Genomic DNA, 16,945 nt, shown 5'->3' with positions numbered 1-16,945 from the left:
TTTCCCTTCTCTGCCTCTCCAGAGCTCTCAGCCCAGCCCTCCTACCTACCATCCCAACCCTCAACAAGCCCTATCCCCATCATCCCTCCCTCCTCAACGCCCAGGAAAAGCCTTGGCACACAGCTGAGGCCTGAAAATCATTAACTCCATGTTCTGGAAGACCAAGGAGGGCAGCCAGCCAGCAGCAGAACTAAGGACATCCCCATGCACACATAGCCCTCTGTCCCCAGCACCTGCTGCTTTGCCAGGAGTGGGCTGTCATCTCCAGCACTAGGCCACCTCTGCTGGTATCACAGACCAAACAGACCTCAGGGAGCCGAGATCCAAACCAGCACCTTCCCCTCCAGGCATCAGACAACCCCCAAACAGGGAAAAGGGCCAAACCCGAGTCATCATTTCTTTACACCAAATAGTTTTCCCTGCTCTGCCTCTCCAAGCCACCTGCTCGGAAGTGATGGGTTTGGATGGGCTTGGGGGCAGCTCTCCCAGCAAGCCCTCTCTCGTGGCACAGAGGGCATACGCAGAGGAGGCTTTGGCTACTGCCCTCTGTTGTATTAATGTAGGTGGAATATATGGTGTGACAGGTTGTCACCCTGGGGTGCAGTCTGGGAGCTGTGGGAATTGCTGTGCCCCTCTAACCTCCCAGCTGGGCTGGCCCTTTTTCACACTGCTTGGCTGGTGACACAGTCAAGCCTCACCCGGCCCTGTTATCACTCAATACAACAGCAGGTGTCGCCACTCACCGAAACGGAGGTACCTGAGTGCTGTACCTAAGCAACCCAAGTCCAAACAGCAGAGACCAGCCAATTTCCCAGCTCCCCTGGCTCCCTCCTCTCCCCCCGCTGGAGTAAACCCAAAATGATACCGTCTTGCACGGCCCAGGGACCTGTAGAATGTAAGTTCACAAATAGTTCGCCCCTCCCTCAGTGTGGAGAGGAATATGCAACAAGCCCATGTTAACCAAGCTGAGACTTTCCCCAGACACTCAAAGGCACACTGGTTCAGAATAAACTTGTTTTTGCTTTATAACTGCAAATAATAGATTAAGTGATTATAAGTGTTAGCAAACAGATCAAAACAGAGTACCCAGCAAATAAACAAAACCGCAAACTAAGCCTAACATACTAGATAGATGGGATTTGAATTAGCAGTTTCCCAACCTGATTGATAATACAAGCAGTCCACCAGGTTTCCATACACAGGCTAGAAATCCCTTTAGCCTGGGACCAGCACTTCTCCCAGTTCCATCTTTGTTCCTCAGGTGTTTCCAGGAGTTCTCGTGCAGGGAGTGAAGCCAAGAGATGATGTCACACCCCAGCTTATAAAGCTTTAAGATATGGTGGGAACCCTTTGTTCCAAAAACAGTTTCAAATCAGTTTGTGGAAAAATCAGGTACCCAAAATGCAGTTCAGTGTCACCATGTGGTCTGGTCACATGCCCCTGCATAGCTTGCTAAGGCTTATCTACACTGGCACTTTACAGCACTGCAACTTTCTCGCTCAGGGGTGTGAAAAAACACACCCCTGAGTGCAAGTTTCAGCGCTGTAAAGCACCAGTGTAGACAGTGCACCAGTTCTGGGAGCCATGCTCCCAGCGCTGGGAGCTACGCCCCTCGTGGAGGGTTGTTTTTTTTTTTTTTTTTTTTTTTTTTTGAGCACTGGGAGAGCTCTCTCCCAGCGCTCTGCCGCGACTACACAAGCCACTTTGCCAGTGTAGACTAGCCCTAAGTCATAGCAGCCGTTATCCATCGGCTATCTGAAGTGCTCTCAGGAAGGCTCACCAGGTGGGGGATAAGCTTCTCCTAAGGCCTAATGTTTTTCTTAATGGCCCATTACCCTGAACAGGCCTTTCCCAACCAGCTGTCTAGATTGGAAGCATCTTGCCTAGTGGGTGTCACCCTGGTGCCACCACATTTGAAATGCAGATACATAGTCAATATTTATAACTCCAGATACAAAAATGATACATGCACGCAAATAGGATAATCATATTCAGCAAACTGTAACTTTTCCAATGACACCAGACAAGACATATCTTGTACAAGAGCCATCATAATTACGTCATAATTACATCATAATCATACAACTCTGAAGAATATGGGGTGTAGTGTCACATATGGGCCCGAAGAATTAAAGGTCTTGACATAAACCAGGCACTGTCCAACATTAAACAGTGTTACATCAGGGCCAGGGGTTGGTATACAGAGACTGCAACCTGCATATGTACCATGGCAAACACTGTAAAATTTGTGCCAAAATTTATAAGGTTCGTGATAAAAATACACAAAAGGAAAAGAAACAAAGTGAGGGGAAGAGCACTGAAACGGATTGTTTATACAAAACAAAATCAAAACCTATCAAAGCCCTTTTTGGAGACAGTGAATATTGGTTAAAGTCTCTTATTCAGCTAAACTGGCCTTCCTGGTGGGGAAGAAAGAGTGAATTCTGCTGTTCCGTTCTGAAGCGGGAATGATAATCACTTCCCTGCTTCAGACAAAACAGACAGACCCAAAATGGAGAAAAGAGTAAGATAGTAAAGATGGGGGAAATACCGCTTTTGTTGCTGTTCTCAGGCTACAGTGAGCCTGGTTAGTCACGGACAGATACTTATGGCCAGCAGGTCAGCTGTTGCTCTGGACCCAGGCTCACTTTCCCAGTCAGGGACATCGTCCGGTTGGTGTGGACAGGTCCCTGTCCTTCACTGGTCCTTCTCAGGCTGAGCAGAGCCAGATGGGCCGTTTCACCTCTCCATGCTGGTGCCATGCAGGACAACAGATTTCAGGATCAGGTGAAAAGCCGGGAGAGAAAAAGGCCAAGAGGAAGATTGGGGGGGGGGAGGGGGGCAGAAAGGAGCACATGAGGGAGGAAAAGAGAGCAGGATCTCACATGTATCAGGAGGGGTCCTCACTGATGCAGTGATGATGGTCAAGGGGAATCAAGGGCTGGTATCAAGGGGTCACAATCCTTCCGCCCCACGCAGTAAAAGTCTTCCCTCCCTCCCCAGCCCACAAAAAAAATCTCTTTAAGGGCCCCAAAAAGGCAATGAATGAAATAATCCATCCTCTCATTATTTTGTCCACCTCATTTCTGACACTCCAGTTTTGGTTCATTGATTTTTGATCCTCTGCTCCTCTTGTTTACCAGTCATAATCTGAAGGCAGTCCTTGAGGGGGATCAATAGACCCTTCTGTCCCCTTAGAAAACTGTGTAAGAAAAGATGGGCTATAACAGATCATTCTGACAAGTCATGAACCTTTGCCCACTTTTCACCTGTTAGGCTAACAATTAAAGCAGGCCTGCTCGGCTGTTATTACAACCCCTTCCCACCATAGGATTGGCTGCAGCTGGTTAAATCAGACTTTTTCCTGCTGAACCCCAGAGCCTGGCTGAGGCAGGTGAGCCAGATGGCACATTAGCTGCTGCCTCAAAGTGCAGAGCTCAAGCAATGCAATTTCAGGCAGGGGAAGTAGGTTAGAGTCAGGGGCTGGAGCTGGGAGTTGATTCCCATGGGCTGCAGCCTGCACAGAGACTGAAGCCAAGCCATGGAGTAACACAAACATTAGGGAGCAGGTGGGGCTCAAACCAAACACTTTGAGCTCAAAAGTTTTCTTTTGGCTCAAACCAAACACTTAATTCAACCCCAAACTGAGTGCTTTGTTTAATTTCCAGGCTTTTTTTTAAAGCAAAAGGAATCTGATGAGGTTCAACAAGGATAAGTGCAGGGTCCTGCACTTAGGATGGAAGAACCCAATGCACTGCTACAGACGAGGGACCGAATGGCTAGGCAGCAGTTCTGCGGAAAAGGACCTAGGGGTGACAGTGGACGAGAAGCTAGATATGAGTCAACAGTGTGCCTTTGTTGCCAAGAAGGCCAATGGCATTTTGGGATGTATAAGTAGGGGCATAGCCAGCAGATCGAGGGACGTGATCGTTCCCCTCTATTCGACATTGGTGAGGCCTCATCTGGAGTACTGTGTCCAGTTTTGGGCCCCACACTACAAGAAGGATGTGGATAAATTGGAGAGAGTCCAGCAAAGGGCAACAAAAATGATTAGCGGTCTGGAACACATGACTTATGAGGAGAGGCTGAGGGAACTGGGATTGTTTAGTCTGCAGAAGAGAAGAATGAGGGGGGATTTGATAGCTGCTTTCAACTACCTGAGAGGTGGTTCCAGAGATGATGGTTCTAGACTATTCTCAGTGGTAGAAGAGGACAGGACAAGGAGTAATGGTCTCAAGTTGCAGTGGGGGAGGTTTAGGTTGGATATTAGGAAAAACTTTTTCACTAGGAGGGTGGTGAAACACTGGAATGCGTTACCTAGGGAGGTGGTAGAATCCCCTTCCTTAGATGTTTTTAAGGTCAGGCTTGACAAAGCCCTGGCTGGGACGATTTAATTGGGGATTGGTCCTGCTTTGAGCAGGGGGTTGGACTAGGTGACCTCCTGAGGTCCCTTCCAACCCTGATATTCTACGATTCTATGAATGAAGCTTCCCCAAATGGCTGGAGCAGGAAGTGCCTCTTTTATCATCTTGAACCAGTTGCTAGAGCACGCTGAGTTAGGGGCAAAGTTCGGTTTCCCCCGCTGCTGCCTGTGGCGAAGGGACTTGAACCTGGGGGTTGCAGGCGGGGCCCGATCACAGGCTCAGGCTGTTCTGGGGCAGTGCTCTCTAGATTGCTCCTGCTGAAACTGTTTCACTGATTTATACTAAGTGCAGTCATTGAACCAGGGACTTGTACTTGGGCCCCTCACCGCTCAGGGGAGGGATGTTTTGGTTCAGCCCGTATCTCCCAGAAGGTCCTGCCTGCCACAGCAGCTCCCCGGCCATTAGCTGTGTTGATCTGGGGAGAGAAGAGAGGCTTGGGGGGGCGGGGGGGAGGAGAATCAATCCATAGCAAACAAGCAGGAAGCAGGCCAGGGAGCATCAGCTTTTCAGGCAGCCCTTGGTAAACAGTCCGGCCTGCTCCCCCCACAGCCACTGCACAAATTGCAGGCCAGAAAGGCGGTAGCAGGGGAAATGTCAAGTGTCTTTATATAACTCGTGTTCTGGTGGTGAGGTCACCAAGAGGCAATATTGACATTGGAGACTTGTTTTGAACAGCAACAGCTGGGGAGGCAGAGGTCCTTCTTAGGGCTGGAAGTGGGTCCCTGGCAGTAGCTGCCTTGCAGGCTGGGACCCAGTTCTGCTGCAGAACTCTGAGAGCAGCCCCCAAGCACAGCGGGCCAGGTTCCAACCCGTGCTGGCTCAGAGACGGAGAAGGGCAGTTTGCCCCTTCCATGTCCAGGGCTGCGGAAGCTGGTACTGGCCAGAGGAGCCCCGAGGGCTGCCCTGAATTGTACCCTGTTGCAGTTGTCACGGTGGGCCACTGCAGGGGCACAGAATAGCCTTCCTCGGCCATGCAATATCCCCTGTGGAGGCAGAGCTGGCTCTGCACTGGGCATGGAGCTGCTTGGGCTGGGCAGAGGTTACACCTGCCCTTCAGCCCTTCTGCACCTGCCTCACTGCCCTAAAGGGCAAGAGAGCAACCGCAAACTCGCCCAGCGAATCCAGCATACACAGGGCTCACTCCATGGAGTTCATTCCATTCCCCTTCAGTCCTGCCTTGCACAACCCTGGTAGCACTGCCTCCCTGCCAGGCCAAACCTGCTCCAAGCCCTGCAGGGCAAACACACCCCAGTAACTCCCGATTCCATCCTAACCGCTCAGCAGGGCCCAGGCAGCCAGAGATGGTCTTGGAGTAACAAGCACTATGTGCAGAGGGCCAGCAGCAGCCCGTCTAGGAGTCATGACTCCCATCTCCCCTTGTAGGTCTGGGCCCAAGGCAGCAGTGTGACGGGGAGGGGAACGTAGCTGCAGTGGGCAGGGCACAGGGGGCTGCTGGAGTTTGGAGGTGGCTGCTTGGCACAATTCTATCCCGTGCGTTTGTCCCAGACTCCACTGGTGTTGCAGGCTCAGGCTGTGAGGAGTGCTATGATGTTTGAAAGCCTGAGCAAGAGCCACCCTGCACTGCACGGCACCCCTTGGCACCTCTGCTCTGGCCAGTCATGATATGTGTTTGGGGAATACTGAAGCTGGGTTAAAGAAAAACCTGTTACAAACCTGCTCAGTTACTGTTGTTCTTTGAGACGCGCTTACATATTTCCATTCCACTCTAGCGGTCTGTGCACCAGGGCACTGAAGCTAGAGAACTTTTTCCCAAAGCAGGACCTGTTGGGGCAGCACATAGAATCATAGTGGGGGCAAAAGACATATCTGGCTTCAAGACTAAGCTTGATAAGTTTATGCAGGAGATGGTATGATGGGATAGCCTAATTTTGGCAATTAATTGATCTTTGCCTATTAGCGGTAGATATGCCCAATGGCCTGTGATGGGATGTTAGATGGGGTGGGATCTGAGTTACGACAGAGAATTCTTTCCTGGGTGTCTGGCTGGTGAGTCTTGCCCACATGCTCAGGGTTTAGCTGATCGCCATATTTGGGGTTGGGAAGGAATTTTCCTCCAGGGCAGACTAGCAGAGGTCCTGAGGGTTTTTTGCTTTCCTCTATAGCGTGGGGCACGGGTCACTTGCTGGAGGATTCTCTGCACCTTGAAGTCTTTAAACCACGATTTGAGGACTTCAATAGCTCAGACATAGGTTAGGGGTTTGTTACAGGAGTGGGTGGGTGAGATTCTGTGGCCTGTGTTGTGCAGGAGGTCAGACTAAGGTCAGAAGGGACCATTATGATCGTCTAAAGTCTATGATTCTATGATTCTAACTCAAAGAACAACAGTTACAGGACAGGTGCAAATGTCACTGATGACGACATGACCCAAGAAAGCCGCTGATGCTGCTTGAGCCCTTGAAGAGTGTGCTAAGACTCACTGAGGTAGAGAGACATTAACAATGTTGTAACAGGGATGAATGCAGGAGGAAACCCAATAAGAAATCCTTAGAGAGGTACCACGTTTCCCTTTCATCCTTTCTGCAAAGGAACTGGAGAACTGAGGACATCTTCTTAGTTCTGTCCCAGGACAAAGCTCATGCTCTATGAACATCTGATGTATGGAGTTTTTCTTCCTCTTTGTGAGAATGAGGTTTCAGAAGGAAGGTGGGCAAGTAAATAGTCTGATTCATATAAAAGTCTTAAACCATGTTAGTGAGGAATTTGGGGTGTGGCTGCAAGGCCACCGTGTCCTTGAAAAAACCTGTATAAGGAGGATCAGCTATCAACCCTCCTAGCCAATGTAATAGCTATTAACAAAGCTCAGAAAATGGGCAGGTAGCCATGGGCTCAAAAAGGGGGCCTCATCAATCATGAGAGGACTACGTTTAGGCCGCAGGATGGAGCTGGTTCTTTAATAGGTGGGAAAAGCCTGTCCTAACCTTTTAAGAACTTGGTCACCATAGGGTTGGAGAACACAGACCTGCCGGCTAGGGGCAGATGGAACACAGAGAGCAACCAGGTGAACCCCTATTGAATAGATTGAAAGGCCTCTCTCTTTCAGGTAAAGGAGATAATCCAGAGTAAACTGAATGGGAACCTGTGAAGAAGAGATATCTGTCCACCGGGGCCAAAGAGAGAACCTCTTCCACTTGCACCTGGTAGAGGACTACCTGCTATTCAGAAGGACATTCTGAACTGCAGCAGATTTCAGCATGTCCTGGTTCTGAGCCAAAGCTCAAGAGAAACAAAAGAAAAATAAGATGAACGAAAACATATCACAGGTAACACTAATTGACTCAAAACTTTTTTAAACTGTTTACACAAAAAAATCCTTTAGAAGCGTTTTCTAAGCAAGGCACAAAAGGAAAACATGAGACGCTCACGCTCACTCCAGCTACTGACCACTGGCAGCATGAAGGAACTGGGGGTGGAGGGGAGGGAGATTAGGGCACTCTGCCCCTTTATACTCTTGGCTGGCAGTATGAGCGTGAGGAGGACAAATGCACAGCCCCAAGGGGCACTGCTATGGGAAACAGCTCTCCAGCTTCGGTGCACTGGCATGCAGACACCTGGAGTGGAATGGACCCGAAGAATAGCTGGGTCAAGCTAAGCCCAGCAAAGAGGGAAAGGATGCTGATTGGAAAAGGAGACTATAAAGTGGACAGAAAGTTGGCTCGATAGTCGGGCTCAACGGGTAGTGATCAATGGCTCCATGTCTAGTTGGCAGCCGGTATCAAGTGGAGTGCCCCAAGGGTCTGTCCCCGGGCCGGTTTTGTTCAATATCTTCATAAATGATCTGGAGGATGGTGTGGATTGCACCCTCAGCAAGTTTGCAGATGACACTAAACTGGGAGGAGAGGTAGATACACTGGAGGGTAGGGATAGGATATAGACAAATTGGAGGATTGGGCCAAAAGAAACCTGATGAGGTTCAACAAGGACAAGTGCAGAGTCCTGCACTTAGGACGGAAGAATCCCATGCACCGCTACAGACTAGGGACCGAATGGCTCGGCAGCAGTTCTGCAGAAAAGGACCTAGGGGTTACAGTGGACGAGAAGCTGGATATGAGTCAACAGTGTGCCCTTGTTGCCAAGAAGGCCAATGGCATTTTGGGATGTATACGTAGGGGCATTGCCAGCAGATCGAGGGACGTGATCGTTCCCCTCTATTTGACATTGGATACAGTACTCCAGATGAGGCCTCACCAGTTTTGGGCCCCACACTACAAGAAGGATGTGGAAAAATTGGAAAACGTCCAGCGGAGGGCAAAAAAATGATTAGGGGACTGGAACACATGACTTATGAGGAGAGGCTGAGGGAACTGGGATTGTTTTGTCTGTGGAAGAGAAGAATGAGGGGGGATTTGATAGCTGCTTTCAACTACCTGAAAGGGGGTTCCAAAGAGGATGGCTCTAGACTGTTCTCAGTGGTAGCAGATGACAGAACAAGGAGTAATGGTCTCAAGTTGCAGTGGGGGAGGTTTAGGTTGGATATTAGGAAAAACTTTTTCACTAGGAGGGTGGTGAAACACTGGAATGCGTTACCTAGGGAGGTGGTGGAATCTCCTTCCTTAGAAGTTTTTAAGGTCAGGCTTGACAAAGCCCTGACTGGGATGATTTAGTTGGGGATTGGTCCTGCTTTGAGCAGGGGGTTAGACTAGATGGCCTTCTGAGGTCCCTTCCAACCCTGATATTCTATGATTCTGTGACACTCTGCTGTAATGTTAAGTAGAACTCTGGGGCAGGCTGGCTGGAATGAGAGATCTGCACTTTTAATTAACAGACTAGTAAGCAGCCAGCTCAGTCTGAGTCTGCTCAGACTTCTTAAGACAACAAATTCATACTTGGAGTGCTCAAAGCTTAACTCAGCCATCAACAGCCACCCTCCCACTTACACTGAACCATTGTATTTGCATAATCTTTCCCATGCTAGTCCATGACACCCATCCTTCCTGCAGAGCGCAGATGAAGAAGGTATTTAGCTATCATTTTTCCAGCTCTTCGTGTGCAGTTCACCCCACACAAGGCGTAGGCACCATTTAAGTCCCATGTAAGCACATAGGAGTGAAACTGTCCCTTAAAAGAGTTGGCCAAAGATTTTGATGGAACAGTTTTCCATTAGAAAATGCAATTCCATTGAAATCTAAATGCTTCACTGGAACATGTCTCTTGACAAAATTTTTGACAGAAAAATGTCATTTTGACTTTCTTGCTTTGTTTTGATAGTGTCAAAATGTTTCACTGTGGCTTTATCATTTTGATTTATTTTGTTTTAACTTTTATATTAAAATAATATTAATAATTACTTTCTGCGTGCATAATCTTTTATTATGTTTAATATTTATATCAATGTTTTGACACTATCAAAATGAAATAATTTGATGGTCCCAATTTGAAATTTTTCAGACTTTTTGTTTCATGGGAAATTTCATAATTTTCAAATTTGAAACATAAACCCATGTATCAGAGGCCTCTTCCTACTACAAGCAGACTTAAGGCCTATGAGCTATTGCTCTGAAACTCTAGGGAAAGCCTCTGACCATTTCATCAAAGTCATGCCAAGGAGAACATAAGCTTACCAAACCTCAGGCCTGGGCATTTCTTGGCTTTTACCCACAGACCCCAGCCAGTCCTAGATTTGGTTCTGTCTGGTCTGCTGACACTTGCTACTGGGGAAAAGGGGAAACTCCATCCAGCAATGGGTCTGTGCCTCCAACCACCCAACCTTTCCAATCTGACCACAGAGTGCCTGCTAAGGAAAGAACTGTGATTCTGGCCTGGAGACTATCACCTGCCTATGGCCAGTCTGAGAAAGGAACATCAGTTCCTTCCCCCTTGTCCTATCTCCTGTGTTTTCTCATCTGGACATGTCTGTGGATGGGGAAAAGGAACTGACAAAATGGGTAGCTTTGTAAGTAACTGCAAACATGCTGGTTGTGTCACCTCTTCCATTCCTTCATTCCCAGGAAGGGCAAAGAAACTGGGTTTGTAAGTTGTCATGTTCTTTGCATGCCTATGGCCAGATCTCCAGCAGGGTGCCACATCCCCATCCTCCTCGCCTCTGGGGGCCTGGTGCCCAGCCAGGGCACCCACCCCTGCTCCAGGGTCCAGATCACAGCAGGGCTCCATGCCCAGGGCTCACTTTCCAGCAGGGTTCCACGCGCTAGGGGCATGGTGGCTGCTGAGCCTTCTCAAATCTCTGGCCCTTCATGCCACAGTGGGAGCTGCCTGGGCACTGAGCCCATTGCTAACATCTTTCATCAGAGGCTTTCACAGCCCCTACAAACCTTCCCGAGGGAGCTCAGGCCCAGGTCAGGGTTACAGATGGGGACACCGAGGCACACGTTGGGGAAGTGGCCAGGCATATCAGTCACTGGCAGAGACAGGACAAAAGCCAGGAAAGTCCCAGCCCATGCGCCACTCCCTAGACCCCTTTCTGGGGTTGTGGGGCTGCAGCATTTGTCCGCAGGCAGGTTGTGCAGTGCTCTGGACCTGGAAACCACACGGGCGGGCTCACTTTCCTTGTTTATAAACGAGGATAACTTGCCTGCCAAGTACTCTGGTGTTTGCAGGAGCCCCCTTCAGCACTTGTAACTCTAGGAACACAGCCAGGGATGTGATACAAATCTGGCAGACTCCTTCCTTCAGCAGCTGGGGTTATTTCTGGGAGGCTTGGGAGGGGCCAGACCTGATTGGCCAGGAGCTGTAATAAATGCCTGCGCGGCAGCACCTGCTCTGGGTGCTGGAGCTTGGTGACAGGCAGCCCAGGGGCAGCGGCAGTGCAGGAGGCTGCACGGGGGCTCCCTAAGCAGCCTTTTCCTTCAGGTAAGGAATGCTCTGATTGCTGCTTAGCTGCACCTGCTCCCACTCCCCTTTCTAATCTCCCAACCCCGCCAGGGCCCTCGGAGTGGAGCTGGGCCCTTCTTGCCAGCCAGGGAGCAGCAGCAGCTAGCCCTTACGGGGCTGACTCTGTATTTGCACTTGGGCCAGCTTCTCATCTGGAAAGCAAAACCAGGAGCTGAGAGGGCTGAGTCCCTTACCTGCTGAGGAAGTGGCTCTCCAGACAGGGTAGCTGGCAGTCTGGCCTCCTAGCCCCAAACACCCCTGGGAGGTGACAGCTGTCACTCTAGTCTCCAACCTAGCTGACCCCTTAGAAAAGCATCAGGACCAGTGTCTGGCAGACATTCCCCCTCCCCTTGGGGGACAGGCCTCCTGAAGGAGGAGCAGCCGGAAGGGTACCGACCGCCAGCAAGGCCTGGCAGCTCTGCATATTTGGAGGGAGCCCTGGCCCCAACGGGGTGACGAGTGAGGCACTTGTGATGCTGCCCTGCCCCCCCCCCCCAAACAGCTGAGTGGTGTGATATTCTCACAGCTGCCAGGGGATGGGGCTTGGCCACTCTGAACTGTGGTCTAGCCCTGTGATGCCCACTGGGGGGCGTTGCTCCACGGGGACAGAGTCAGTGGGCACTTGGCCCAACATCTTCAAAGGTGCCCACTGACTCTGTCCCTGTGGCTGGGCGCTGGAACTAAAGCAAAAGCCGAGGGAGCCTGAATCTTAACTCTGCCTTTGGCCAGAACAGGGTTGTCTTGGGTGGCAAACTCAGTGTCCATTTTGAAGCACTGTTGCAAGTACAAGTAGACCCTGGATCCAGGCATTTCCCGCACCCCTGGCCTAAAGCCCCTTTCTGAGCAGAGCTGGACCCACCTAAGCCCCCTTTCCACCAGCCCAGGCACTAGGGCGGTGCTAGACAGGCAGTGCGTTCGCTCTGTGCAGCTCCATCGATGCTGGGAGGGTTGGAGTCAGCCATGCCTGGGTGACGGGGGCCAAACAGAAGGCTGTGTGTACATATATGAGCAGTGAAGGAACCTTTGTTATTGACACAGGTGCACAGTTTGTCTGATGTCAGGAGGGAGCCTGACGCTCCCTTGAAAGCCCTACTCTGCATACTGAGTTTAGGCTAGGGGTGGGCACATCTGCAGATTGTGGGGAGGGTACATGCATGGACAGCATTAGGCAGAAGGAGGACACTGCCCTGGAGCAATGCCTGGACCTGCTCTGGGCAGATGGTCTCTGCTCTTACTCTGCTGGAGCCAACTGGCCCCAGAGACCTTGCCCATGACCTGTCCTCAGGACTCTTGCAGACTGAAGAGCTGTGTGCAGAAACACTGGGGTTCTCCTGGGTCCATCGAGAAAATCCACTGGGGCTGGGGACTGGGTGTTTCGAGATGATCTGATTGGTTCTCAATGGCAACAGTTCTTTCTGTAACCTCCTCCATGTCTCTTCTGCTCACCATTTTTCAAACTTGGAAGGCTAATCTCACCCCCTTTCAACCCATCATGTGATGTTAAAGACTGACTCTTAGATTATATCCTTAGAATAACTACATCCTCTCCTTTCTTCACTGCTTTGAGCAGTGGAGATACTTCAGATATCCCCATTACCTATAATCAGTGGCATCTGAGATAATAGAAACAGGGCCATTCACACCTCAGAGCTATTCTTTCAGGCTCTCTGCAAACTCAGGCAGTCATCACTGCATCAGTTACACCTAGGTCATGTTTTGAAGGTTTTCTCTGCAGCTATAACACTAAAGAGTTTTTTTCCTCTTAAAAAGGAAAGCTGGGACTCTGGAGAACATGTATGTTCCCTTATGGCCAGCACTAGGGAACACCCCACATTGTGGGAAAACACTGCTGCCACTCATGGGGGCTGGGACCACCTGAGTGTCATATGTTGGGTCTTCCCTGCCCCTCTGGAGGACAGAATGTGCTGGCTGCATTTCTTACCACCTCAGCCAACAAGGAGAGGCATCTACATAGCTGCCAAATCCCTTCTGTGGCTGGTGTCACTCGACAGCTGGTCTGTCTCCATGCAGACCCTCAAGGGGCAGCAGCAAGAGAAGAGATCCCTGGATGGCTGCTTAGCAGGTGCCACACTGGCCCCCGGTAGCCAGCAGGTGTAACTGGAGCTATCCCTGCACTGTGGCATGGCTGCATGAGATTTCAGCTGGGCTGTGAAAATGCATGGCAGGGCTGCCAAACGATTGTCCTACAAAATGCATGGCACTTCCATGGCACATGGGCAGCCCTGTGCCAGCTCACAGTTGGGATTCTGATGGCATACTGTTTAAACCAGGCAAAAATCCAGCTTCACCAAACCTGCACTGTCCAGGTGAAAACCTCCATGCTGGAGGACTCCACCAGCCTGGGGTCTCTTTGTATTTGGTTACAAAGTCCTTGTCAGCCCACTCATTTCTCACCAAATAAACAGGGCAAGCAACCCTATGCAGAGGTGTCACTTCACTTTCTAGCTGCCCATTGACAGATGCCTCTGCTCTAGTCAGAGTTCTGACGGCCCCTCACTCCCTTTGTTTTTCCTCGCAGGGCTCTGGGAAGCACCTAGAACGGCTGGTCAGCGTGCAGGGTCATTCCATTGGCTTCTTCTGTTGTGAAGCCTGATGTGACCATGAAGACCAAACTGATTAGTCAGGATGATATGGAGACTCCAGGGCCATGCCAGGCTGAGGCAGGCTCCCCCAGGCTTGGAAGCATCAGCTCCATGCTCCTATCTAGAGTTAAATGTCTACTTCAGCCCCACAAGCTAGGGGTGCATTTGGCCAGTATTGAGCAGGGACCATCCTGCCTGGAGCCTGACTCATGCAAGCCTGGCAGCTGCCCCTGGAAGAAGCTGCTGATTGCCCTAGGAATAATGATCACCATTTCACTAATGGTCCTGCTGCTCCTCTGGCATTACAAGTGCATCATCATTGACCGGTACTGTGAGGGGAACAGTGAGGTGCTGCCCCCCTTATTCAAAACTCTTCAGAGAAAGGAGACATGAAACTAGGCTGGGGCCTGCTCCCAGAGAGACCACGCCCCTGCCTGCAAGAAGGATGAGGTGGACCTGTGCTGAGCAGTTGTGAGCGGGACTCTCCTGGGGACAGCAGCCTTAACTAGGAATGTGGCTCCTGAGCGAATGGATCCATTTGCCTGGACAAATTCAGCAAGCTTGCTTTGGCAGGCTCTTGTTCTAGTTACTGTGTAACCTTCTCCCACGCATGTACTTGCTTTCCCCAGAGCCTGGTGAATGTAGCATTAATAACCCATCTCTGAAGTAATATAACATTTTGATTCACACTAAATTTAATGACCCTTCCAAGCTGTAGTTCTGACTGAATGGTGTGGGGGGGGAGTCGTCCCTCTTGCTCTGAGGGGCACATCTATACCCATTCTGGGGCCTGGCATGCTGGGATCACATTGTCTAGGGCTTCTCTGCTTACTAGGGTTCAAGTGGCTTGTGGTCTGTCACAGGCTTGCCCTTTTCAAGGCCCTGAAAAGACCTTGTACACCACTCACAAGCCCCCTATATTGGCCCAATAGTCTAGGCTGGATTTCCCACTGGCCCTGTGTCATCATTCACACCAGTACAGAAGAGCAGTAAAATACTACCACTGAGCATCTCACTAGTTACACCTCTGCACAGGTGTGAATGGAGACCATAGGGGCAAGGCCATGAAGAAGCAGGTTGTGATTCTTAGCGTGTAGATGGCTATGGTGGAAGGGGGTCTAGAACATGCATCTGGTCTCCACTCATCTCTGTGGAATTGAAGTGACACCTGCCCTGACCAGAGAGATCTGTATCTGCTGAACCACCTGTAGACATGACCACCTAATCCATGTTAGGCAGGACCTGCTAACTACAGTTTTGTTTTTTACCCTCCATGCTCGTCAGTGTCAACCCTGCAGCCTCACTTGCTCTCAGAACTTAACCGCATCAGCCCTAGCTGTGGGGGCAGCCTGCTGGAGCAGGTCAGAGGAGGGAGAGGGTGGAGCAGTCCTGCACCCTTGTGATCATGTGCCCTATAAGGCAGCCCCAAGCACCGCACATGGAAATGCACCAGCCCCTCAGTAGGGCAGGTGTAAGCCAGCTGCTTGTCGCTGTGCCCAGCCAGAGCTGAATCAGCAGCTGTGTCAAATTCTTCGCTGCTGTGATGTTGTTTTTGTGGAGACCGAAAAGAGGGGGGCTCTCCCAGTAACAAAGCTAAGAATGAGGTGCTATTGGCCAGGGCTCTGGAGGGTGACTTGAGACCTGGCTCAGTTCCCAGCACAGCCACAGGCCTCCTGGAGGACCTTGGACAAATCACCGAATCGACCCGGCCTCTCCAGTCCCCAGTGGTAAATAACTCGGCAAAATGCTGTCTGGCGGCTGGGGAGGGGCTCACGTGCTGTGGGGAAGAGGGCTGCAGAAGGACCTAGATAGAAAGCTGCATCTCCCTCCAAGGGGAGGTCTATGCTGTGATTACACACCCACAGTCAGCCCATGCCGGCTGACTCAGGCTCGCAGGGCCTGGGCTGTAAAACTGGTGCAGATAGGGGGGGCCTCAGGCTGGAGCCTGGGCTCAGGAACCCTCCCCACTTGCCAGCTCCCCAAACAGCTACACAGCAATGTTAGAGCTGTAGGCTGAGCCCTGCAAGCCTGACCCAGCGGCCAGGCTATACCCTGTGTAGCTGGTGAGCTCACGGTGCAGGCACTTTGCCCCTTGGCCACCTTTCTAAGCGTGACTGTCCAGTAAACCTGAGGGGGGGGCTCTAGCAGGAGTGTCCAGAACATTCAGCCAAGGGCCCAGAGCTGCTTCTATCTAGGCACCAAAGGAAGTGACCAGACTTTCAAAGGAGTGCAGCCTGCACAGTGCCCACATCCCAGGGGGAGCAGCCAGGCTCTCAGAAACTACTCTCCAAGTGCTCAGCATCCACAGTGGGAAGCCGACCCCAGGTCGTGTGCTGCCTGCCCCTGCTCCTGGCCCAGCCTCCGCCTCTCCTCCTACTTGCCACAGTGGTGGCTGCTCCCCTGGAGGGTAACTCTGGGTTGTGTTGGTGGATTAGCACAATCAGAACTGTGGAAAGCTCCTTCCGCTGCCAGTCCCCTCCCCTACTGCCTTGTTTACCTGGATCGTTGCCTAGCTGCCTCTTTCCCTGTGCCCCAGTTTAATGACCTCCTGGACACACACATGGGTGTGTGCGCACATGCTCTCAAGCCCACTCGCCTTTCCCTCCCCCAGCTCCTTTGGGAAGGTTTGCCGGTTTAATTTCCCACCTGCTGCTAACGCAATAGCCGTTGGCCTGGTTTCCAAACAAACCTGCCGCAAAGCTGCTGAGCAGCCATGCCCTTTGCATGAGGAGAGCAGAGAAGGGACCCAGAAACAAACCTTGCTTTAATTGCTAGACCCAAGAGCTTTCAATGCGGTACCCACGGGGAGGTGAGGTTGGTGCAGGCTGCCTGCTGAGGGCTTTCCTGGCAAAAGCACTGGTCTGTTGAGTTTGCTGTCAATTCACTTCTTCATAAATGGGCTCCTCTTCCACGCTGGGGGGAAAAACACAGGTCAGTTGCCCCTGGTGCTCTGTAAAGTGCCTGCTCCTGCCACTGTGGGTGTGATGTGTGTATGTATAAATGTCACCTGTGTTCCGTGTTGCACAGCGCTCCATTGGTGCCAGCTGGCAAAGGGTTTGCTGTTCTTTCCAA

The 16,945-nt window shown here is 51.1% G+C and overlaps 1 long non-coding RNA gene across 1 annotated transcript; it reads left to right on the top strand.

Annotated features, from left to right (window-relative positions):
• The first annotated feature begins 11,129 nt into the window (after positions 1-11,129).
• Positions 11,130-14,837, top strand: LOC122463153. Its single transcript, XR_006286216.1, has 2 exons — positions 11,130-11,249; positions 13,810-14,837. It is a non-coding gene; the product is annotated as an uncharacterized LOC122463153 (long non-coding RNA).
• Positions 14,838-16,945: the final 2,108 nt, after the last annotated feature.

This window comes from Chelonia mydas, chromosome 16 (genome assembly GCF_015237465.2).
Source record: "Chelonia mydas isolate rCheMyd1 chromosome 16, rCheMyd1.pri.v2, whole genome shotgun sequence".
In the NCBI taxonomy this organism is placed as follows: Eukaryota; Metazoa; Chordata; order Testudines; family Cheloniidae; genus Chelonia; species Chelonia mydas.
This window is presented reverse-complemented; position numbering and strand designations above follow the sequence as displayed.